General features: G+C 41.4%; 1 protein-coding gene and 1 pseudogene across 1 annotated transcript in view; one reads left to right on the top strand and one right to left on the bottom strand.

Annotated features, from left to right (window-relative positions):
* The window catches only part of LOC143325904 (ecto-NOX disulfide-thiol exchanger 2-like), a 154,221-nt gene that overhangs the window by 75,411 nt on the left and 52,322 nt on the right, over positions 1-26,488 (bottom strand). The window lies entirely within an intron of this gene.
* LOC143326167 (E3 ubiquitin-protein ligase TRIM21-like) lies at positions 1,181-26,488 on the top strand (annotated as a pseudogene).

Genomic DNA, 26,488 nt, shown 5'->3' with positions numbered 1-26,488 from the left:
TAATTGTCATACATCTAATGATGAATGAGGAGCTATGCCTCTAGTGCCAAATTTCATTGAAAATTTAATTAGCCAGAGACATATTCTTCAGTGCATGTCATTTTCTTTGTGCTTTTTTTATGACTTACATTTCCTGCTGTGTCAGAAATTGTAAAATGTCAACTCATGGGCTGACTGTAATTGCTTGTATTCACTGATCTTGTGAGCAAATTCAGCAATATTTCAGTCTACTGTCACCTTTATATAGTAAATACTGTTTCGTTAATAAACTAAGTGCAGGAACTGAGAAATACAAATGATTCCACTGGCACTGTTTTGAGGGGTCTAATAAGTCAATTTGTGGTTTGCCTGAGGTGGAGTGGAATTTCCTTAAGTATATTATATTTGATTTCTCTGCCTCAGATCATAAAATTTCATTTCCATTTGAGAGCCAGACCCTCTGCTATACAGTACTTTCTGTCAATTTGGTTTGAACCCCACAGCCAATTGCTTTGAATCCACTGACATTCTCTTTGCAGCGTGGTAGCCAGCAGCCAGCAGCCAGTGAAGGCTGCATTAATTATTTAACATACAGTTAAAGCAACAGGTAGGAACCTTCAGGTACAGTATTCCTTCATTTTTATCTCACATCTGCATGCTCACAGCTAAGGGTTTGGACTTACTACCTTAGCAAAGACAAAATGAATATACAAAATGAGGGAAACTGTCCTTAAATTAAGCTACAGCTCACAACTCAACAGTAAAAATCCTCCTTTTAACTGACTGCCTCTCTTGTGATGGCACTTTTATACGGCAGCCATTATGTCATATTATCTTTTACAATATTTATATTGATGAGCTTTTGGTCCTTCTGAAGGGACTAAGGTTAAAGGTGCAAAGCGTAAGAACTGGCCCCCAATAGGGGGCAGCATATCACCAGAATAACCGCTAATCGCTGCTCACTATACTCTGTATTGTAGCTATCTTTGAATGTAGCTCCTAGTTGCCTTCAGCTAGTTAGCTCAGTTAGCTGTGTAGCTAGTGGCCCTATTTGGTGCCTAAATCTGCTCTGGCTGGGAGCTTGGAGCACCAGGGGATTGTTGGCGTTTACATCAAAGGCAAAGGAACTCGGCTCAGCGTCCTTCCAGCATCCAGTGGACTGAACACAGCCTCAGAGACAGATAGAGGTCAGTTTGATGACATGGAAAAGAGTGCCAAAGTGATTGACAATGGTTCTGACCAGCACCCTGACTCCAGAGACGGCTCAGACAGGATAGCTGTGACCCGGGAGAGCAGAGAGAGGAAGGCTGGTCATCGCCAGTACAGAAAAGTAGTGTTTGGAACCAGAGTATTTCCACTAGAGCTGGTGATTGTAGCAGCATTGGAAAAACAAGACGGGTTTGGTGAGTTTTATTTTGTTTCTGCGTAGTACAAGAATAGGATGGGCTGTATCTAGCTGGTTAGCATGCTAACTTCTAGATATCTCTTGCAACACAACAGACAACGTCAGAACTGTGACCTCTTCGCATTCTGTTGATAGTATTAGTTTTTGAATGTTTTAAACCAAAATTCTGGCCCTATCTTACACATTGTACCTTTAAACTGAATGGGAAGTTTATTCCCCCTGTGGCCCAGAGTCATGAGCTTGTGAACTCTGAGGATTGATTTCAGACCAAGGCTTAACTGATCTCCTGGACTCTCCTGATTGGCCTTTAGCTCCACTAAATGGTCCCTCAGGGGGGTGGGGCTGATGGGAAATGAAGCCATTTTAAAGCCTGTTGGCCATAAACCTCCTAGCTGAGAGAAAAGAGACCATTTCATTCACAATGAGAAAGCTTTCAAAAGCAAACCGCTGCCCTAACGGGAGAGATGGAGAAGAGGGAGAGCGAAAGAAATGAGGCGGCTGATGACAGAAGTGAGAAACATGTAAAACGGAAATTATAATAAATACAACATAACAGGCAATATGTCTCTTGGCTATCTCTTTGAATTTACATGTAATAACATTGGCTGACTCAATATGAAGAACTGCACTTCTCGACAAATAAGCTCATTATATAAAAAAAAAAAAAACACACACACAATTTTCTTGCAGGGAAACAAGTGTCATGTAATTCATCATATGCTTATGGTACAAGAAAAATGTGTATGCACTAATGTATGTGTATGCTTACATTAATTGGGGGTGCCAGGATAGCACTTTATTCAGTATTCGGGTGACATCATTTACATGGAAAGAGAAACCTCACAGGCTCTTTGTGCAAATTCATCCTTAATCATGAAAAACACACAGCAGGCACAATAAAATGCATGGAGTGCAAAACTGCCGTCTAGTAGTGGATGGCTTTTTGACCTTACTGTTTTCTGTGTGTGTGTGTATGTGTGTGTGTGTGTGTGTGTGTGTGTGTGTCTTTATACATCCTCCTCACCTACAGGCAACATCAGCACAACCAGGCAAGTGAAACTACATCAGCACAAAACTGGGATCGTCCCATCCGAGAGCAATCTATCATAAATTTAAGTAGATTCGGAGCGGAGTGAAAATAACTGTAATGACGGAGCTCACACCAATCCGGTAACACGAAGGCATTTCGCGTTTACAGTAAAGTTTTGGGTAAACATAATGCAGGCCAGGACGTTTGCCTGAACTATAACTGAGTGGTCTTTGTGGCAATAACCTGCCAATTAACATTTTGTGGTGCTGTAAGACAAATGTTATGTACAGTATCATTGCTAAATAGATGCATAATACACTGCAATTTGTTGAACATATTGCTGCACGCACACACACTGAGGAATAGTAAGTACACACACAGTTGCTCTTACACATCATTCTATATATCCCTGTTAATCAAACACTCGGCTTTCTTCCCCTGTGCACAAATGCACAGATACACCCAGACACAACACTGTTAATATTTTATATCTTCCCTTGCTTGCTGCTTTGATCTGTTACTTACAGAACAATAAAACCAGTGGGGGTCAAATAATTAGAGCTGTGCTACACAAGACCAACAATTTATCTTTATATACAAGGCTGTGCATGAGGAAATACAGGACTGGCAAACGAAGCAGCCAGAGAAAATGAAGACACAGAATTCCAGTGAAGCCATGTGAGGATCTCTAACTCCTCCAGGTATTTTCTACCTGTAAATGCACTTCTCTGACTGCATTGACTAAACCGCAACTAGTGTTCCTTTGCAATATGATGTGAGGATTATTGAGTGCACAAAAATGAAGTCACGGCAAATACTTTTCTGAAGGTCAAAATTTTCAGTATGTTAATGATCTTGTCAGTGTTTTTCTTGCTTTTAAGTTTAAGAAACACTTAGCTAAACATTAAAGACGCCTCACAACTCATTCATTATCACTCATTATAGGCCCCCAAAGTCATGACAGAGTTAAATAAATGTCTCTCTGAAAATGTGAAAAAGAATAAGACACAGGCAGGAGTTATGATTGGTTAGTTAAGAAAATAATCAGCATATTCATTGAAAGTGAAAAATAAATTAATTAGCTGCAGCCCTAATTTAGCTTGGTGTACCTAATAAACTGGCAACAAACTCTATTTCTAAGATAAATCAGGATCATCTATCACACGGGCCACACCTTTGCTGGATAACCGGACGACAGGAATGCTTCATTCTCTAAATATGATATTAAAATAGCAGAAATATGAAGTTTTTTTTGAGTGCACCGTTAAAAACCTCAACTTTCATGGTGGTAAACAAACTTTTATTTAAATCAGAGGTGATTTTTAGATGAGTGGAACACATATTCTGTTGGTGTTGGGTTCAAACACTTCAGTTTCCTTCTAAGAAGAAGAGGCAGAGAAGGGGGAGACACTCAGATTCCCCGTATGTATGTATTTGTGTGTGTGTGTGTGTGTGTGTGTGTGTGTGTGTGTGTGTGTGTGTCTGTGTGTGTGTGAGATAGAGAGAGCAATAATAGAGACAGGAAGAGAAAAGCCTGGATTCTCTTACATCCATATAAATCTCCTCCAGCTCTGCACTTCAAACAATCAGCAGTGCATTATGTGGTTTCAGATGGACAAGACTGATTGATCCTTTCTCCTTGTACCCTTGAGGGTCTACTGCCAGCAAATGTGTCTTCATCCCCTTCAATTAATCTAATCAGCCTTAATAAAAGCATCCATTACCGAGGCAGCGGCATCGACAGGCAGGAGCAGAATGTTTACTGATGAATAATCAAACACAGGAAAATACTGATTGGTCCGCCGATCCAAACAACCTCCAAAGCTGCAACATTACTGACCGTGTATTCTGCCAATGAGCTCGTCCTTATCAGTTTTCTGTCAAAGAGGACGGTCAGCCTGTCAGCCAGTGAGATTTATCTTCATCATCCACAGCCAGAGGTTGGCAGAGGTATTCATAAGCAGACAGAACCACACTTCATGTCTCAACATACAGTAAATAAAACATGTGGTTCAGTGGTTACGGTCACCTCGCAGCTGCAGGGTCCTGGCTTTGAGTCCCAGTTTGAGTTACCATGCAATCAATACGTGCATTTTAGATCAATTCTCCTTTCAATGCCCTTGACCAGAGCACTAGCTTAGAGGTGGAATTGCTCCCCAGGTAGCTGCCTGTTGCTCCTCTAGCATGGGTTAACATGCAGAGAACACATTTCACTGCATTATACAATAAAAATACAAGAAAATAAATAAAAATCAAAAATATATTTGAAATTTGACACTTTCTAAGGAGGAAACGGTGAGTCAATTGCTCACTTATACCGCTGAATTTCCAGTGCTGCTTTGCAACACTACAAGTGTCATGGCTCACAGGGTTTATTTTCTCTTGACTTACTCACCAGCTTTAATAAGACAAAACATAACTTCAGGCAACGTGAACACCGGGGAACAGGTAATTCTGATGTATTCATTCTCTGTTTGTCTTTGAGGAGTTACACCAAGCAGGCAAGTACAGTAGCATAGTGGTGCGTGTTTTTCTAAAACCTTTAGAAATCCAACAAAAAAAGCGAGAGTTTGGAGACACCACCTACGACGAACTGTGAATGTGCCACAGACACAAATGCAGCTGTTTTGACAAACAGAGTAAATAAGAATGTAACTCAAAAAAAGTAATTTAATAATCTGTAACCATCTTCGGGTTTATTGACATTTAATTTTCCAGATTTTTTCCACTGACATAATTTCTCTGGTTTTCTGTGTCAGTCTCTGCTCTGACAAGACGACCTGCTCAGGCCGCTGTATAACCACCGGACTTATATACTGTATAATATACTGTAACATGCACATGCACAGTACTGCAGTGCGGAGGATAACATGCTACATAGAGAATTTGTTGGAGCTGACATGATGCATGTGTGGGGCAGCCTGGAGATTAGAGAAGTGGACTTGTGACTGAAAGTCACTTCTTTGAATTGAGTTGAGACCAAACGACTAACACTCTCCCCTCCCTCAAATACCATCGATTAGGCCTTGATGAAGGAACTTAATCACCGGCTGCTGCAGAGGAGCAGCTTAAGGCACAAAAGCAGAAGACTTGGCTGCTCGGTGTGAAAGTGTGCAGCATGAATGTGAAGTAAGAAGAGCAGCATGTCCGGGTTAAATTAAACAATTAGGATGAGTAAGGTGAGTTGTTATCTTATGATTCTCATTTTCCTGTGTACTTTAAGGCCCAGTGAAGTAGCAGCTGAGGCATCTTTAGCCTCTGTGATGTGACATATTTCTGAGTGAAACAGAATATTTCATCTCAAAGGGATTTCATCAGAACGCTCAGGGATTTGATTTGATCACTCAGAGGTGGGCGAGCACGAGAATCACAGTAATCCCACAAGTCTCTACCTCAGCAGCATGTTAGATCAAGAGTTTCTTACCTGCTGCCAACCTATGAGATACCTCTGCTAAATACTACAAACCACAAGCTAACAGTCAATGGTCGCCCCAAACCGTCTGACTTGACCATTTGACAAATTCCTGTTTATACGTCTTCTGCCCTCACAGTGTGCATCGTTAACATTGTTATAATAGTTACAGTATTGGACAACAAATTCAGTGATGGTGGTAAAACTTTAAATCAGACACAGATGTGATTCTATAAAGAAGACTTTGGCCACAGGTATTGAACAATGAATAAAGTGAAAACTGAATATCCTGTCCTCCGGCTCCCCGTGAGATGAGCTGGGATTATGAGCTGTTCCTGCTGACTGGCCGTGGTGGCCCAGTGTCGGTCTCTGGAAGTGATTGCATGTTTGCACAGGTTTATGAGTGTGTGTCTCCCTGAGCATCACATCTAAAATCATAAGTGCAGTGACCGGGATCAGGGAAGCAAACAAGGGTGTCACTGGTTACACATCACCTGAACACAGTCAAGCTCTGCTCTCTATAGAGTTATCAATCACTGAATCGGTCATCGATAAGATACAGCGCCACACACGCACACACATGCACACACACACTCAGATCTTTGTTTTATACCTGATTTAGCTTGTTTGACTTGACTTGAACCCTGCAGGTGGTTTCTCCCTTTGTTTTCTTTTCATTTTCCTGATATAAAGATGATGGACAAGCGAAAATGGATTTATTTATAGTCAATAAAAAACTCCTTCAACTCATCTCTCAAGAACGGACTCTAAGCATATGGTACATCAAATACTAATCTAATCCTGCAGAAGAGCAATAAAATTGGTTTTACTATACCTATTAAATATGTCACAGCTCAGTGTGAGAAGATATTGGATGAACAATGATAGGCACACAGGTAATTACTACAGCATTGACTAGAAAGGCCTCCCTTAGAAAAAGTAATTGGAAAAAGTTCCTGTTGTGTTTTCATAATCGGAATGAAATATTCAGAAACAGAACGACAGCAGGAAGTAGGGCTTACATTTGAGATGAAGAAAAGAAAACACACATCAACTCATGTAAATTTAAGTACAGTATATGTGCTCCAAATCTCAAACTGTGCCATGTGAAGTACATTTCATTTATAGGTTAGCAGCCCACACGTTCCCTCATGTGACTCATCTCTTATACAGTGAGTCAGAATACGACCTGAGGAGTCATCAGAGCGGTGTGGTGTGCGCTGGCCGATGCATTCAATGACACCCAGCCATCCGGCTCAACAGCCAGTCAGTCATGAAGATAAAATGGATTTGAACAGACAAAAAGAAAAAAGCAGCCTGAAAGGGACAAAACAAACTTTTCGCAACCACAATAAAGATAAAGTCAAAAGAACAACGGCTGTCAAAAAATCTGCTACAGAGAGCTGTCAGTCAAAGCGATCCCTCAGAAGACGTGCAACAGAGGAAACACTCTGCTGCCGTCTTGTCACTCAGACACGTCGAGTTCTTCAGAGGGAAGAACAAAGGGATGAAAAGACGAAAGAGCGAGCTGTTGATTCTGGGTTATGTGGGAAACACCACACGAGAGCAGGTAGACAGAGCGGTCAAAGCCCCACAAATTCAGAATTTTTAAATAAAAATATGTATGTTTTCCTTGAAAGACAAGTGTCTCACATGTTTCAGTGCTTTCATTTCCAATGTCTTCAAACCGTCCTGGAGAAATACGAACTGAGAGGAGGGTTTTTCCCAAACTTTTCCAGGTTCCAGCGCTTTGTCTTCCTACACTCAAATACAAAAAGGACAATGAGCTGAGGGGATACTGTATATGTGAGATATGAAGAGAGAGACAACTTGCTGTGCCATTACAAACGTCTCTTCAGCCAAGTTTAGGGACTGTTCAATGAAAGAAAGAGTCTATTAGGACACTCTAGCTGCTTATACCTCATTTTAAAATATGTCTGAACTTCAATGTGACACATAACAGCCTAAATCAACCACAAGGCTCCACGCTGACCGATGAAGGTCTCCATCTAAGTGGGCGTCTGGGGAGCAGTCGCTGAGCTGTGGGCGTATGGTCAGAGATATTTACCCATACTCTCTCTCTCTCTCTCTCGTCTCCCTTTGAAGACATGAAGATGCTCTCTTCAAAGTCATATGTTATTTGATTCAGAAAAGGCCAGTGCTTTTAACGTCTGGAAATTACGGCCCCCTCACTCTTGTGTCTGAAAATAAACAGCACAAACCCTCAAAGAGGACCATATAAACATGATGGATGCTTTACATACATGCAGTGCACGCAGCACACACAGCAGTGCCGGTGTGCCAGTGCACCTCTCAGAGCTGCACAATTTCACTGAGTGCATCCTTCGTGCTTTCTGAAGTGCACGTTATTATTGCTAGCAAGCTGAGGGTTTTTTTTTTTTCTTTTTTTTTGCAGTTGTTAAGTATGTCCATGGATAATTGATGCATGGCCTTCAGCCATAAACTCAAAGCGCGCTGATATTTTTTACACAACCCTTCAGTCCCAAACCGAAACCACACGGCTGCAGGGAAAGCCAAATGTGCCATAAGATCAGAGCCAAATTTAATATTAATACTCATCTCTTAATTCATCTTTCTATCAGTCAGACTACTCAATCACTAAATATCAACTCCCTGCATAAGCTGTCATTAAGATGAATGACTGTTAATAGTTCATTCCAGAACAAATGGCGATACAGGAGCTGAGTGGCATTTATTCTCTCTCCGCATGCTCTCCTCCAAATTACCTTTAATAAAACAACACGGCTTCGCCAGCAAACCTTCGTCACTGGATCGCACGAGGAAAAGTTACGAGGAGGAACAGATTTGCCAGCAGAGGAAAGGCCTTTATTGATACATCATCTTGAAATAAACCCTGATATCTTTCCAGATCTTAGTCAGTCTGATAATCACGCCACACTTCGGCAGCTGCAGCAGTGCAGCTATGGTGTAAGATTCAAATTCTGAGGCTTATCAGGCGACCATCTGCTACAGCATTGATTTCTGAAAACAACATCACTGTATTTTAGATATAGTATGAGGAAGGCAAATAGTGGCTGGATAAATGTTTGAGGAAGGTAAATGGGCAGATAATTTGGATAGCCACTTAAAGTAAACTGATTTTAACCGGCAATGCAGGAGCCATGAGCACAGAGAGGTGAATCCTGGAAGAAAATTCAACCAAATGTACACACATGTGGATCCAACCAGGGTTCTAAATTAACACCCGCCAACCCGCCAAATGCGGGTTAAAATTCATATTGGCGGGTGTAAATAAAAACTTACTGGCCAATTTGGCCGGTAATGCATTAGGCAATCATGTCAGTCAGAGCCGCTCTACAGTTCTTGGTCATTTGTCCCCCGGACAGTCCGTCCTACATTTCCCATGAACACTGTCGTAATGCTACGTGATGACGTACAAGACGCCCATTGGCTGTGCGCAGGCACACTACAGTCTGTAGTGCAACCGGCGCGAGAAACCACGGAAACGCAAACACAAAGAAGAAGAAGAAGAATGAACGGCGGCGTATAAACTGTAAAAAAGGAGACTGAGCTAGCTAAAAGTAAAAAGTAAAGTTAAATGCTGCGGTGGTTGGGACAGACGTCTGGGGGCGAGAAGAGGAAGGAGGCAGGGGATGAGAATGTCGACAAAGCGTGCGAAACGAAGAAAAGAAAGTTTAACGCTAAATGGCTGACAGGTCGTGAATGGCTTGTGTTTGATCACGAAAATGCCGTCATGTTTTGTAAGGATTGCCGCATGTACACGAAAGAAAAAAAAAGAAAGACATGGCTGTTACTTATATATAATTCTTATTAAAGAAGGAAAGCAGAAACACTCTAAGTTGAAAGGAAAAATACATTTTATTAGGAATGTAATGATACTAAATACTTACTGGAAAAATGTCTTTTATAAAATAATAAATCTGAGCATTTTTTGTTTATATAAATTAAATGTTTGCACTTTCTGTGTATATTTTGTTTCATGTGTTGTACTTTCTGTGCATTTTTCATGCCAACAATGTAAATAAAATGATCAAATGCATTCAGTGGCACTCATAATCTCTTATTTTCACCGGGAAAAAAATTTGGCTAGTGGAAATTCTGATTGGCTGGTAACTTTAGAAGGTCACCAGCCACATTGGCTGGTGATCAAAAAAGTTAATTTAGAACCCTGGATCCAACATTTAAAAGTGTTCACATTAGCAATAATCAAAGAATTGTCCGAGCAAATGTTTCCTCTGAGAAACACAAATTGGTCAAAAATCAGTTGCATGTAAATGCTGGCAGACGAGTTTTCCCAATTTCACAGATCAAGGGTACCATCAGATGGGAATCTGTTAGAGCAATAAACTTGTGTTTATTTCTTCATCATTAATGTTGAGGTTTTCAATTATTTCCGTGCGGATTCCTTTCAAGAAGGTTTGCCTTTCAAAAAGAAATCGAGCCCGTTTCATCAGAGCTCTTCAACAGTTTAATCAAACATGAGGGAGACCGAGCAAATAAAAAAGTCATTATTATACTCAGTGTGCTTGAATTCACTCAGTTGGCAGACATCAGAAACCAAAAATCAATTCTCAAGATAAACGTTATCATTTCTGCGAAAGAGTTGTGCAGAGACTTCACATTATCTTGTGATTTTCAGTGATCAGCTTGTGATAGAAGCATCACATTCACAGCAGATGAAAGCAGTGACATGACCTCTTATGGGATCTAATCAAAGTCAGTACATTAAGACCGAATGCAGTTACAGGCCTTGCGTACATGTACTTACTTCCAACTACTTTATTTTTGTATAACAATGCAGTTAAACATGAGTTTTTTGGGGAGGTGGTGTGTTCAGGTGCAGCTGGGACGCTCTAAAGTGTAAGATGTGAGAGTTGGCTGCAAAACCTCAACCTTCCATATAAGTCATATATGCACTGGTCCTCAGCAGCTGCCTCAAATCATGGATCATGGATGCCAGAGCTTCCCACACAACGACTGAGATAGAATACTATACATGTTTTGAAGTGCTTTACCACCTACCAATAATGTAACTCTGACTGTGATGAATAATCTATCTGAAGTAGTTTCAAGTCTATGCAATTTTATTCTGATGTGGAACTGAAACTAATGGTTGCATACAAAGTTCATCCAACAATTTACAACACTATGGTTTGGAAAATAGTCCACATATTGGAAAGTAGGGAGCAGTCAGAATACTCCACTGCATTGAATTTGAAATGACGCGTCTCGGTGCGATGGTTCTGGGGTTCTATTTATTTCCTGTTTTATGTTGAAAGTTCATTCTCCTCATGTGTTATGTTTTGTTCTACTTCCTGCCTCTGTGTGTTATCCTGCCTGCTTTTCTCTGACACCCGTGTTTCATTGGTTAATTAACCTCTTGTGTATTTAGTCAGTGTATTTTCAGGCCATCTGTGCTCGTTGCTTGTGTTCCTCGTGTCATTCCAGTTCATTTTAAGCTCTGTTTCTGTATTTCTCATGTGTTCTTGGTTTTGTCTCAGCCTGCTCCTTAAGTCTTTGTTGCTCGCCAGTTTTGTTCACTGGAATCAGCTTTATGTTGTTAAAGCTCGCCTTTTACTTCTTACACCCGCCTGCGTGGTGTTCTGCATTTGGCTCCTCTTTTGAACTGCTTAAAACACAACACTATGATGTTTTAGTACTTAACTCTCTCAATTTCAGGATGTTTACACCCATATCAGACAAACCGTGTAGCAACTGTTGCTGTTCCTCTAGTTTTAAGCAACAGAAACATGGTGGATCAGTTAATGTAAATGTCTATAAAATTATCATATTCAGTTGACTGCAAATCCCAGTCCATAATTTTCTGGAGCCTACAACCAGTGGACATCGGCAAGTATTTAGAACATCTCTAATGAGGCTCAGCTGTTTGTTTCTTGGCATTTTGCTTGGTTGATCTGTGTCTCGTCTGTTGGTAAAACTTTGTTCCAGTACTCTACAGCGTTCATACAGTACTTTTGCAAACTTTAACTTGTGGTGAAAACTTTAAGATAACACTGAACTAGTTAATTCGATCTTCTAGAGAGGCGTAAAGAGGGTTTTTTTCTATTTCAACTATTTAAAAAACTGTAAGAAATGTCTGACTTTCAGGCCCCTCATACTTTAGCCGTGCCTCATTTATTCAGATTTTTCAGCCTCATGCTGGACTACCTTTATTCTTTATGTTTAGAGACAAAAACAGCAACTGTCACACCTAATATCAACCTTTTGCTAAGTTATTTTTGTACAAAGCAAAAAGCAAACACTCTTGCTCAAGAATTGATGCAATGGTGCAGTCGCCAAAGTTCGAAAGGATAGAGTACAGAAACTGCAATATTAGGCAAAGTAGCTAATACAGGTATTTGAATGTACTGTAAATGCATGTTAAATACCTGCCGTTTGCATGTTCACAATCACATAAACAACACTTTAAATGAGAAAGAAACTAATAACATCAGTCCCCAGTATACTTGAAAGTCACTGTCACACCTGCCTCTGAATCCTCACTACACCACCCATAGAGTGTTTTTTAAGCAAATGTCACTACACTAATTGTCTGAATTTCAAGAAGTTGTCCATCACTTCTTCGCTTACACATATGTTTGACATTAGGGCATCTTCCCTGCAGAGTCGGCTGAGTGATGTATGGCAACAAAGTTACAAATGACAACACACAGCAAACATAGCCGACAAGAAAAAGAAATACACGTACAGATGCTCCAAAGCTCAGTTACCGCAGTGCAAAAAGGCAAGAAACAACTTCTCCTTCAAGGGTGAGAAACCTGCTATGAGTGTACATGCACATTTATGGTTCAGTGCTTGCTGATATGCTCTTGCAAGAGTCTTGTGGAGCTTGGAGAGGAAGACTCTCTGTCTCTTAGTTCTGCTGCAGACTTACTGAAAGAACAGACTGAGCTGACAGGTTAAGGCCTCCCATACCGGGCCAGAAAACAAAGGTTCAGACATGTTCAATTAAACCACAGCAGAACCAGCAATTTTCATTTTTGTGCAGTGAAACAGTGTTGTTTCTTGTAACCCTAACCCTTTGTCAGCAGGGTGGCTTAGTGAGTAGAAATACTGCTCTACTACACTACACAACAGATGGACGAACAAGGTTCAAGACATCATGTCAGCAAACAGCAGTTCTGCCTCAGTGTCCAGGAGAAAGAGAGTGAATGTACCACCTATACAGAGCTAGAGGAGTAAGCATTTTCCCATTGTTCTCATGATGTCTAACATAATCAAGGCTTTATTGTTAGTTGTGAAGAAGACAGGGCTATATTTCTGGCTAGCTTAGACATATGGGGGGATATTGGTTGGCAAATGAACCTGGGGTATCCACAAAGTCTGACTCCGCATAGAAAAAGCCAGAAAATTCTACGCAAAAAGCCTTCATCAATTTGGTGTGATATTGCTTCATCAAAGGTGAGAGCAATATAAATCATCTTTTATCAGTTGTCAGGGGATGAAGGTACCTTGGAGAAGTGAAATCAGCTGGAGTATTCCCTATCTTTTAATGTCAAACTCGAAGGTAACAATGCTGATTGATGTCGAAAGGATGTGCAAGACCTTGGGAAAAGTTACTTTAAGTTTGGTGTTCATCATGTTTCACAGTGCAACTTTACAAGGAAACACGGCAACACTACAGACTGTCTATTTGATCCCTTCACCAGTGTCTATCTCCGGGTTTTCCATTTCCCAGGAGCTTGCAAGGAAAGACAAAAACAGACAAGAGAAATTAGATCCTGCCTAAGATATTGATTCACAACAACACAAGAGTCCACTGGAGCCCCACAGAGGAGCGGGAATACCAGGAGCTCCCTCGTGCTGTACAGTACGTGTTAATACACAATGGGTGTAGGCTTGGAACTGAATCTTTCCCGGATCACATAAAGCATGTGAAAGATAGATCTACACATTTCACAGACATTTCCATCAGTTAGACGCTGTTGACTGCAGAGAGTGTTGCCATGTAATGGATCTGTCTCCCACCTAATGGCTGCTCTGCAATCTATTTATCAATAAAAGGAATCACAGGTCTTTCACAAGTCCAATTAACTCATTATATGGTCATCTCCTGCAACCAATTTCCCTGCAACCAGATTTCGCAAAGTAATCCTCGGTGCAAAGTTTCTTCGTGTAGCTAAAGAGATTACAGTTAGACAGATAACAGAGATGGAAACTGTGCATTTGAGAAGGCAACAAAACCCTCTTTGCAGAAGTTTGAGTCTAAACATGAGATATTTTTGTCAGTGTCTTTTAAATCTATACACCGAACACTGAAAAGCGGTAGTGTAGAATGGTCATTTCAAGGAAAAACACTCTAGTTTCAGCAGGCAGCCAGACAGAGAAACTCAGAAAGGGTCACGGTAAGGGACTGATTCTCTGGGAAATAGTCCAATGCCCTGAAGGCCACAATATACAGTACCACAATATAATGACACCGAGGATTTAAGCAGCCACATGAGGGCAAAAGTAAAGGTGTGTTGCAGCAAGTCTCTAGCTATTATGTGGCCTTTTCATGACTTGAGCTACAAATGCTTTGCAGAAAAAAAAAAAAAAACATTCAGAGGCTCTCATTTTGTCTATTCAGGTTAGCTGTGATTATCTAACTACTGCTTCAGCGCTTCCACCTAATTACAGCACAGGATTCAGCCAATCAGCAGAAAGTCAGAGAAAATGTCAACAGTTAAGGTGAACAAAACAGACCTCCCATCTTCCATGCCTCTCCATCCACACAACTCTGAATCTATTGTCGCAGTAACTGCAGATGATGGGATCCTGCGACTGGGGAGGTGGGAGGCGTGGGCTGTCTTCAAAAGTGCAAATCTCTCAGGCTCTTTCAACAAACTCTGAAAAAGCTGTGAATATTTCTGAACCCTCCTGATACTTGATAATTTCAAAAATGCCACATTTACTCATTATCTGTTTGTGATAAGAAGCAGCTCTCTACATTTATAAGTGTGAAAGTGAAACAGAAACAGAAGCAATCGGACATTTAACAGCACAAATGATTATGTTTTAACAACGTTTCACACACTATAGCGGGTTTTCTGGAAAGTGAAGAGTGGCTCTATAATGATGTCTTATTTTGCCTCAGTGAATGTGAAGGAAACTAACTGAAAATCTGCGTGTTGAAAAAGATTTTGACTTAAAGCCCAGCTGAAATTAAACTGTGTTTTGTCCGTGATTGGCAGGGACCAGGTTGCGACCTGGAACCGATGCAGAGTGTTGGCTACTGTGCCGCCAAGTTGTTATTCAACTAGATCCGATCTTTATTACGGTTCGTTCAATTGGATTGTTTTGGCTCAATGTGCAGAATGATGTATGAGCAGAGTTTGTTTTCGCGTTCATCTGCTGGAGGGGAAAATTTGCTCACCTTAAATCACTGCAAGTTTAGTGTAATGCAGAAATGAGAAGTTTTCAGTGCACATACACTGAGAGTGGAGACATCTTGTGAGCAGCATATCTGCATATTCATAGATTCTGGGAAGTGTCATTCAAACCAGATTATTTTTTTGTGTTTCAGAACATGTCTGGAGAGAATTTAAAGCAGCCCAGCCTTGTGTGTCATCACTTGTGGGTTATCAGAGATGCTAACTAGTTCTTTCCTAATTGGCAGTGATCGCTTTAAAACACGAAGATTGTTTTAAAGCAGCTGCCAAGGTGTCCATTTCTCTTGCACGCTACACTGACAAACCAAGGTTGGACAGAAAGAATGAGTGGCACTTTATGGTCCCTGAAGGCAACAGCGGCACACATGGTCACACACAAGTGTTCATCAGCAGAGACCGGCATGTCATAGACTGTCACGTGTCATCAAACTTGATGGAGAAACTCGACAGCCTGACCTGAACGCAGAAGCTTCTACAAGATGGGTAAAAAAATACAACATGGGCTTAACCTTCGGATGGCCTATCAGAGAGTGCCAGTCCATCCATCTCACCAGTCCATTACCATCAGTCAGCACAGAGTGATACACCACCTGGGCCCTCTGTGAGCAGAGGTAAGAGTCATGAGGTAGCTATGGTCAGCTGCCTTATCCATTAAACCCATCAGAATCGAGGTCATTGTTATTGTTTTAATGGCTGACCTTTCTTCTTCTGGAGGGATGTTCATTGGAGCTCTGGATCACAGACAAGAATATCACAAGTAAGACGATGGGCAAAAGGCGACCTGTGGCCCAAATCTGGCCCTCTGACCAAAATACTCGGTCCCCTGCTGAAGTCTTGCCTTTCATAGTTTATGTTAAAAATTTCACATATCTACCACAAATAAAACCTCGTAACACCTAATATTGCCCCCACATGAACAGTGTTACGCTAAATCATGCTAACAGTCAGTTTCAATAAGGTTTATTCAAACAAGATGACTGCATTTTAGCAGTCTGTGTCACTGCAGGGTGTGAGCACAGCTGCTCAATCAAACAATCAAGACTCACCTGTTTCAGACAGTATTTGTCAAGTTGTCAGTCTACCTGTGTGATCGCTTGTGTCATTAATCAAGGGTCGTGATGCCCTACATTCTGGAAATTTGGCCAGATTCTAAAATTACTTGAAGGCATCTCATTCAGGGTTAAAATGTAAGTAATTAATTTAAAATTAATTTGTGTAATTCATGCAATGTATTGAAAATAGATAGTTGTCTGCCTTTTGGACGAGAGCCTGTTAAGCCCCAATCAATACTGTAACAGTACACCATCCCTTAAGAGTGAACAGTCTAATCATTTGCTGCGAATTCAGATTAAATGAACAACACCTCCTTATTATACAACAACCTGAGGGGAAAGGAAAGCCATAAGCTGCAGCAGGGGAATGTTAACAGGCTCTTAACAAAGTGACTGTTGTGTTGACACAAACATTGCGATGCTACAACACCCTCCGGCCCTCCTAATATATATGAACTGACACTTCAAAGAGACAAGACTTGTTGTCACTGCCAAGTTGTCCAAGAGATTAGCAGGAAGAGATGACTGTACACCTTGACCTTTGTCTATCTACTGTACGTAGGACAATGTCTATTCATTTCTACTGATATTTTGGAGATACTGGAAGTGCTAAATGAGATATAATAATATATATCAATACAATCTGTGGCATATAAGTGTACCTCTAAAACATTCCAGTGAGAGCAATACGTGAATATACTCAGATCATAAGAATTTGGTGCAGATTGCATTCAGTGCAGCAGATGATGAAGCCTTTCAGAGGAAATTCTGAAGTTGTCATATGTGTGTGAAAAGGTCAGAGACAAAGACAGTCATGAAGGAAGACAAGCTGCACTTCTTGGGAGGAATTTGATTCTTTCACATTGAGAAGTTTGTCAAGCAGATGATTAGGTTTTCTCAGCACAGTGGACATCTGTGGCTCTAAAGCGTCAAGGATAGACAGCGACGAAGCCAAAATAAGCATCGAGGAGCAAGCGGAGTCTCTGAGTCAAAACCACAAGGCTTCCAAAACAGCAGCATCTCAATACCGCCTCTGTAAAGTGCTGCAATTTTGCTTGGTGGAAAACCATTTAAGAGCTGATAATAAATATTTCAAGAGAGCAGGGAGAGGATCGTGGAGTCTTACACAATAGCTTTTATCACAACAATTTCTTTATGAATAACCTTTACCTGATCATAGAGCTCCTGTATCACAATATCAGAAAGAATACAGGCTTTGAGGTTGAGTGGGGTTTTACAAAAGCCAAAAACGTAGTACAGAGGAAATGCAAATATGTTGGCTTATTCCCAACAGAGCGGGGCTCACAGTCATAATGAGAGGGGTTGGGAGAGACAAGTAGAGCCATGGGCCAAGATCCAGCTGCCAAACAACAATAAAAAGCACTTGTGTGTGATAGATCAAGCTGTGAGAGGAAGATGAAGGGCACACTGGGGTCAGGTAGATAGAAATCCTCTGTGATCTCCCCCATCTTTCACAAAGAGCGTCTGCGGCATTACAGGGGACACTGAGGGGAGACAGATGGGACTGAAGGAAGACAGTATACAGGGACAAAAAGAAAGAAAAAACTAAGACAGAAGCAATGAAAGAAGGAACTAGACATGGATGGATCGTGAGACGATGGGCCCTTGGGCATAAATATGTAAAAGACCCCTCACTCCTCCTTCATTAAGAACAACTGAAGGAGACACAAAGTGACTATAAACAAAGCGGCTGCATCATTTGTAAACCGTTCTGTCTCCCACTGTAGTTGCTTTGTGTCTCTATCACTATTCTGTGCCTCGTTGTGGTCGCTTTGTCTGTCTTTCTGGTTGCCTTCTGTCTCTTTGTGACTGTTTTATGTCTTGTAGCCATTCTGTGTCATGTTGTGGTCATTTTGCTTGTCGTTGTGATCCCTTCATGTGTCTTCATAGTTGTTTTGTGTCTTTGTAGCTTTGTTGCATCTTTGTGTCTCTTTGTGGTTGTTTTGCATCTCTTTCTGGTTTTGTGTTTTTGTAGTCATTTTGCGTCTCTCCGTAGTCATTTTGTTTCTACTTGTAGTAGTTGTGTATCTCTTTGTAGTCATTTTGTGTGTCTGTGTTATTCATTTCCAGCAAGAAATGTTAACAGTCCATCCCCCCCTTGACCCTTTGGGCTCCTGGGCCTATGAGAGTCTTACAGGACATCTGGGAAATGGCTAGTTGACCTCTGGAGCTTCTGCACTGCATGGACGGCTGAACACACTGCATCCGAATGCCAGACCAATGCAGAGAGGGGATAAAGATGATGGAAGCAGTGAGATGGGGTGGGGTGGGGAAGCTCTGTGGTTTAGGTGTGAACCGGGCATTTCTCACATTAATCATGGTCAGGTGGAACACTGAATGAACCTGAGCAGTCGGCCCTCCCTGCTCTTTACTGCAGCTTAAAGATGATGGAACACCAGAAACCGCAGGGGCTTTCTAGGACAACACATTAGGATGATATAGATTACTGGAGAAAGAGTACAGAGGAATATGCAAGGGAATTTATTTCAGATTAACATACCAATACTCTGAACTGTTTCACTTGTCAGCCGAAGCTCGCTGGCTTTTGCCTCCTCCTAAAAATCAATTAAGGAACAGATTTACCAAACCTTATAGGAGTGTGACGACTGATGAGTATTTAACTATCTCTCTGCCTCTCTGTGTCTCCCCTGCTATGGATCAATAACTCTTTTATACTGTCTATAATTGAAATGCAGGGAGCCTGAGGTGATTTATTTGGCTTTAATTTCCTTGTTCGTTATGAATACAAATAAAAGCCCAAGGACATCAGATCTCCACTCGTCTCCAAACAAACACACACACGCATGTGTGTTAACGTATTAACAGAGACATACTTCAGTTACATACGTTCCACCCATCCCTCATCCAAAAAGCACACTTGTGCTGCAACTTCCAATTATTTTTATTGTTGATGAATCTTCTGTTTATTGTCTCAATTAATAGTTTACTGTTTAATCTATAAACTATAATGAATAGTAAAAAAATGCCTGTGCAGAAATATTTGAAAAGTTCCAAAACCTAAAGAAATTCAGAAGAGACAGAAATAATAAATTGGCGGCTTTGCTGAAGATGAAGTATTAATCATTAATTGACTGGTCGCAGTATGTGTGAAGTATTTCAGGGATGTGTAGGCTTGTTTTTTTAATTAGGAATAAACTAAAATACAAAATCTTCATTCAATATATGCCTGTACATTAAGCCAATTCAAATTTGGAAAAAGGACGAGAAATGTGCAGGCTCCTGTCTAATAAAAGGCAAAAAAGGCACTACTGACTTCCCATTGCTCCCCCTACTTAAGCACCTGTACACTTTACCCTCAGAGAAAGGCGAAATTACAGGGGGAAAGAGAGGAAAGTGGCAACAGCATGGTAAAATGAGGAGGAAAGAGCAAAAGGAGTGCAGGACCTTGTTAAAAGCCCCTCTGTGACAGCCAAGGAAAGGCTGCAGCTCAGAGTCATTAAATGTGGCTGAAGTTAGAGAGAGAGTGACTGAAAAAAAGAAATGTACAGACAGAAAGAGAGGGTTTCAGAGGTGGGTGCTGCAAAATGAGGAGAGGACTGTTGCTTTGGAAATGGAAGATAAAGTAGAAGCTCACCAAGGTAAATGATGTTGGAAAAGAATGGAAGCAATGAGAATGACACGGAGGAGCAGAAACCAACGACCAGCCTCACAGATCGAAACTGCTCCCATACAGTTTAACCACAGGTTTTACTGGAGCGCTTAAATGAGTAAAATGTTTTAAACTCCAAATAACAATAAAGAGAATAAAAAAGCAGGATGTCACAAAGTTGAAGAACCACTAAAATAAGTGCTACTATTCACATTATGTACAGTACGTATATGCATTTCAAAGTTTATGGAAAAATGCTTAACAATTAAACTAAAATGATGGAAACAAAAACGTGTGTTTCTTTTGCCTTTCTTACAGTCCACAACCAGCAAACTCAGGGGAGTTTTTTGACCTCTCTAACACCCAAAATATTTTACCTCATTGAGTCTTCAATCATTCAATTCAGTCACGGACACCGAGTCTGGCAAATAGCACAAATGAATAATTCAACGGTTGAAGCAGCCTATCAGAGAAACTAACTCCTCTGGAGTTTCGAGGCCATCTCACACAGTGGTGTAAATCCAACAGTCACCGCACGCTTAATGAATGAGAGCGTAGATAAAATAGCTCGGCTGCCTTTACAATTGGAAATAAGCTTTCTGATCCTTTAAATCTCCAGGCAACACTTGGGGTCCAAGAAAACGTCCAGTTTGATTTCAATGCAGAGGAGCAGCACTGATACAATTCACAAAACATTGAGCACTCAAAGAGTTTCTCACACTTGGACATATTAAAAACATTCCCGAGACACAAAACACACTCCTCCACCGACACCGACAGGCTTCTCCTGTGGCAACAATCAGGTGGGAATTCGCTATTTATTTTCTACTTTGGTTTCAATGTGTCACTTAATGAACTTTAAATAACTTCTCAGCTGCTGGCGTCCCACATTCATCCATTTCTCCTCATATGACTTCACAAAGCCTAAAAATCTTCCTCCACACAGCTGAAGAAGACGAGAAAAGATCTGAGTCGAGAAAAGATGAGATGTTACAGCTGAAGGTTTTAATGGCACGAATTGCCTCATACAAGATGTACTTTGAACTGACTTGCAACTCAGGTTCAGTGTTTCGACTTTGACAGGCAATTTTGCTGAAAAGGTAAAGCAGTGTCTGTGCTCCTTCTTTGCGATGCTAAAAGTGCTGCTTTTAACAAGAGAGAACGGAGAAAAAAAATGCTTTTAATCCACGAACACCCTGACAAAGATGGAATCGTCCTCGCACGCTTCTGAGCGTTTCAAAGTCATCCTATCAAGGGGGGAAATCTAAAGGTGAGCGTCGGGGGAAGAAAAACACTGGAGGGAGAGGACTCTCATTTGGCTTCAGCTCTCCTATGGCAGCCATGTTCCCCAGGCTGATGGATGAAGGGAGAAACTCATCTCATGACTAATTATTTATCTTCCCTCCAGAACTGTTGTGTCTGGGGGTTGGAAATAACACAACCCTCTGCTCTGACCAAGTCGTAAACAAACCAGAATGATGGAGGTGACTGAGTCTGCTCTGTCTCCCACACAACGCTGTCGAGCATGGCTACCATACATACGGCCCACGGACAAAATCTGGCAGGTTATATTTTCCCTTCCTATAGCTGTGTGTGTCTTAAATAAATTCTGTTAGATCAAGAGTGATGTTTTGGATTCAAAAACATAATTTCTGCCAATAAGGGCTGTCAGAGTTTTCCATCTACGCTGCTGAGTCCAAAATGCCTCCACACATGGCAGGACTCATGCCACTAGTGACACATTTTAAAGACACACTTTAGAAACACAGCTCATATTAAAGCTAGAGTATTGATGAGTACAACAACAGAAAAACTTATTAATTATTATCACAATAACACTACACGACCAACATTACAGCCACATGTGACTGCTGAATCCCTCATTAACATCTAAAACCAGGGGCAGTGATAGGTTGATACACAGGAAAGCCTGTACTGTTCTGAAGACTGTGTCTAAGTGAGGTTGAGCTGCAATGATTAGTCAATTAATTGATAAGTCAACTGACAGAAAATTTAGGCGCAATTATTTTGATAATCGACTCCATGGTTTCACCCAAAAATGACTTCTCTGGTTCCAGCTTCGGAAATGTGACAATGTCCTGGTTTTCTTTGACTTCAGCTTTAGTAAATGGAACACCTTTTGGTTTGGACTGTTGACAAAAGACATTTGATCACATCAACTTGGGTTCTGGAAAATCTTAACACAAAACTTGCACAAAACAGGTATTGATTGCTGTAATCGTTCCACCTGTGTATACCGGCCTTGAAGCAGCACCTGTGTTAACCAACTACACGATACGAAATCGCTAAAATCTTCCTTTTTCATGCAAAAATGCATTCTGAATCTCAGCCAAAACTAATCAAACGAGTCAAACCGAGTGGACATCCTCAGACATTTAAGCACACAAGTCTGTCTTTGTGTTTCCACCGACAGTGTTTCCTTACTGAGCTGTGGCGGAGGGACATTTCTTGCTGTCACATGTAGGTGTTGTTGCCATAATAAAACACTCGCAGTAAACCAACACGACTGCCAGGATGTAGATACCAATTCAATTTGGCTGACTACTGAAGCCTTATATTAGCTTCAACAGAACTTCTGATTGCACTTCTGCACAGGACAAGGGTTTTGTGGATTCTATTACAAGTGTAGTAGCATCACTTCACAGGCAGTATGAAAGGGTGGAATAATTTACATATTGTATATATATTTTATAGATTCCCTTAGGAGTTTTGGAGTTATGGAGCTGTTTTTCAGTGCTACCAATGATGTCACACTATTCCACTGACCAACAGGTGGCGGGAACATGCCAAGATATGCAGCAGAGAAGAAGAAATCTGCCAGCAAGTAAACATGGATGTACACAATGCTGGAGTCAAAATAGTAAAAAAAACATTTTTGCAAATGTTTAATGCATGTTTAATCAGACCTCAAGCATACACAAAATGAGTTTTGGTGAGAAACACTTAATTGAAAAATAACTTTTGTTCGCTTACAAGAATATGCCACAGGGCCCCTTTAATCAAGGGGATGATAAGGTGTCCACATGCTTTTTGCCAAATATAATAATAATAATAATAATAATAATAATAATAATAATACAGTTTAGCCTGTAGTCCACCACTAGACAGTATAGTACAGTTACCTCTCAGGATATACAATAAGATGTGCCATAGAGACCAGGCTTTGCTGTAGACTTACACTCAGCTTAAAACTAAGCAGACACCTAGCAGGAGGCATTCAATTCTAATAGAGCGAGGTCTGTGTCCTCTAGCACTCTGAGCTCCTCTAATCTCTTATTCATGCATTCAAGGTGAGAGGAGAGAGGAGCAGATACAAGTGAGAGTCCAGTGGGTCAGAGGAGCAGGGATGGAGGGGGGGGAGGGAAGAAAGCTGTGGCTGAAAGAAGGAGGGAGTGAGAAGAAGAAAAGATGGGAGGAGAAAAGCCCCGACTCCCTCTCATCCTTCCATGAACCTATCAGTGGATCCTGCAGATGAGAAGAAAGGCTCGGGTCCTGGAGCTCCACACAGACCTGGATCAAAGAGAATCCATATCTGATCCAAATGTCGTTTGAATGTTTTATGGTAACCAAGACATTGAGGTGAGGCTTGAATAAGATGTGGCTCAAGAGAGCTCTGATCAGAGGTGGCCCGTCATTTTCAGACAAGAACATCACACAGGGGGGCCTTTTTTTTCTGAGCACATAAACTGTAGGCATGCATTATTCAAAATCCTGAGCACATACATATCTTGGATCATGACGTATGATTGGATCTTCAAAGTCCCATTCCCTTTACCTTATGCCTTGATATTGTCACTCTCTCAATATATTATTGGCTGCTGAGGCTGCACCAGCTATTCACATTCACGCAGATGACAGCAAACACATGACTGTTGAAGAACGGAGCGCCGAAATTCTGATGCATACAGCATACGCCCACATACACATATTTAAACGCACACATGCCACACTGACATACCACACCGCATGGAGGTTAATTAGGTTGTTAGTTAGTTGTTAGGTTAACTACGAAGTATAAGTTTTCCAACTTATCAACCATCGTCCAGTTTTCGTATGCTCACAGCGGCATTCCTGCAAAAAACCCTGATGCAGAAATACATTCAATTAAACATGGATGCTGCTAATGCACAGAAACCTGCAGGCAACCTACACAGATTCTCTCAGCTGTGACAAAGCCCTTCAAGCATGCGGGAGAGCTTTTGTGTCCAAAGCTTTGTTTCCTCAGAGGAGAGCGTACAGGCAAGTGTATTTACAGTTTATTATGCAGATGCCATCACTAAGCACCCTCATGTAATGGAAAAGCACACAGACATGCATGCACAATAATTCATTTCGAATTTAGCATGTTGTCCTGTCTCAGAGTTTTCATTCATTTGTAATACGGAACAGGGAAGGGATTTCTGAATACATCAAGCACGCACGTGAGAGCACAGTATAATATGAATAATGCACACCTGAATGAAAATCACTGTTCTTATGCCTTTGAAGTCAAGACTGGGGATGCATTTTATATCTCTAAGTAAGCTCTAGTGGATTTAGAAGGGAAAAAAAAAGCTCTGAACCTGGGTCAAGAGTGAACTGAGCCTGTAATGGGTTAACTTGTTCCAAATAGATGAGGAAAAGGGAGGGGGACTGGCACCATGACGTCACGGCTGAAAGAGAAACCAAAAGGGGGAGAAAGCCCACATGTTCCTACTTTTCTTTATAGATCTGAAAGATCTGACAAACCTACACAGCAGGTAAAGCTGCAATTTATAGGGTTTGCAGTCTTGTATTTCGTGTTAACTGGTGTTTCTCAGGGATTTCAAACACTGACGATAATAAAATTTCACCTTATATTTTCCAGGCACGGCTTCTGCTCGTAGTCTAATGGATGACAAGAATTTCATTTGTTCCATCTGTCTGGATGTGTTCACTACACCTGTGTCGATTCCCTGGGGTACGATTTCTGTCTTGACTGTATCAAAAACTACTGGGACTGTGACAATACTGTATTCCACTGTCCACTATAGTAAGGAGCCTTTCCGCAACACACTAAAGCTCCAGGTTAACACTTACACTGCTCATGTGGCCGAGGAGGTCAAGAAAATCCTGCCATAAACAAGCAGGAAGTGGAAATGTGCTCTGTGCTATCTGTGCGGGGGCAAAGCTCACAGCTCTCAAATCTTGCTTAGTGTGCTTCGTGTCTTACTGTGAAAACATCTGGAGCCTCATCAGAGGATTTCATCCCTGAAGAAACACAAGCTGATCCACCCTGTTGAGAACCTAGAGAGCAGGGTGTGCAAGACACATAGTGAGCCTTTGGAGCTGGTTTGCAGGGTGGAACAAATGTTTGTAAGCAAGTCCTGTAAGGACAGTAGCCATAAAACCCATAAGACAGTGAGTCTGGAGTGGGAGGCTCAAATGGAAAGGCCCAGCTGGCAAAAGCAAGGAAAGACATGGATCAGATGGTCCAGACGCGTCAGCACAAAATTCACGAGATTCAACACTCAGTGGAGGCTTGCAGAAATAATGCAGTGAAGGCACTGTCATACAGCACGCATGTGATGACTGCTGCGGTGGACTACATTAAGAGAAGCCAAGCTGAGCTGGCTGAAGTAATTCAGATGCAGCAGAAAAGTAAAACTGAAACAGAGACAGAAGGCTTCATTAAAGAACTGGAGGGAGAAATTATGCAAATAAAGCAGAACAACTTGCAGCTTAATCAGGTCTCACTCAGCAATGGCGCCTTCATATTTCTTGAGGATTTTCCTTTTCTTACCATCACTTGGCTCCAGGTTAAGGACTGGTCTGGTGTGACCCTTAAATGTGACCAGTTTACAGTGCAGGCAGCCTTGACTGGAGACAACAGTGATGAGGATGAGAGAAATAAGGATGCTGTGTGATCCCGACTTGAAAGAAACGCAGCGGCATGCTGTGGATCCTGACTCAGCAAACCCTTTTAGTGTTTCTGAGGATGGGAAACAAATCGCACATGGAGACAGAAAGAGGAATCTCCCAAACTAACCGCAGAGGTTTGATCATGTCCTTAATGTGCTTGCAAAGACGGGTTTCTCTTCAGGAAAGTTTTATTATGAGGTCTACATCAAAAACAAGACATGCTGGATTCAGGAGTTGTAAACCGGTCCATCAAGAGGACGGGTGATTTAAGTTGAGCCCTAGGAACAGATCCGGAACAATGTGGCTGAGAAAAGGAAAAGACTTTACAGCCAATGCCAAATATGTGATTAACCTCCATGTAAGGGAGATGCCTCAAAAGGTTGGGGTGTTTTGATGATAAGGAAGGTTAAGTTTCGCTCTATGATGTGGACGGCAGGGCTTGCAGCTTCTCCTCCACCGGATGTAACTTCACAGAGGAGCTGTTTCCTTTCTTCAGCTCCCTTGATCATTACTCCCGTCAAAAACAACAGCTGGGTTTTGGTTTTGTTTTCCAGGTTTGTGGAAGAATATGGGGCAGGATGAGGGACTTGGAGAGAGCGCTGAAATGTTTTTTAGCTGTGAAACTCCGCTCCAACAGGGCCACACCAACGATGGGTCACACAGCATTTACAAATGGTTTATAG

The sequence above is a fragment of the Chaetodon auriga genome, chromosome 9 (assembly GCF_051107435.1).
Source record: "Chaetodon auriga isolate fChaAug3 chromosome 9, fChaAug3.hap1, whole genome shotgun sequence".
In the NCBI taxonomy this organism is placed as follows: domain Eukaryota; kingdom Metazoa; phylum Chordata; class Actinopteri; order Chaetodontiformes; family Chaetodontidae; genus Chaetodon; species Chaetodon auriga.
The sequence above is the reverse complement of the archived record's forward strand: the minus strand, read 5'-3'. Positions and strand labels throughout refer to the sequence as shown.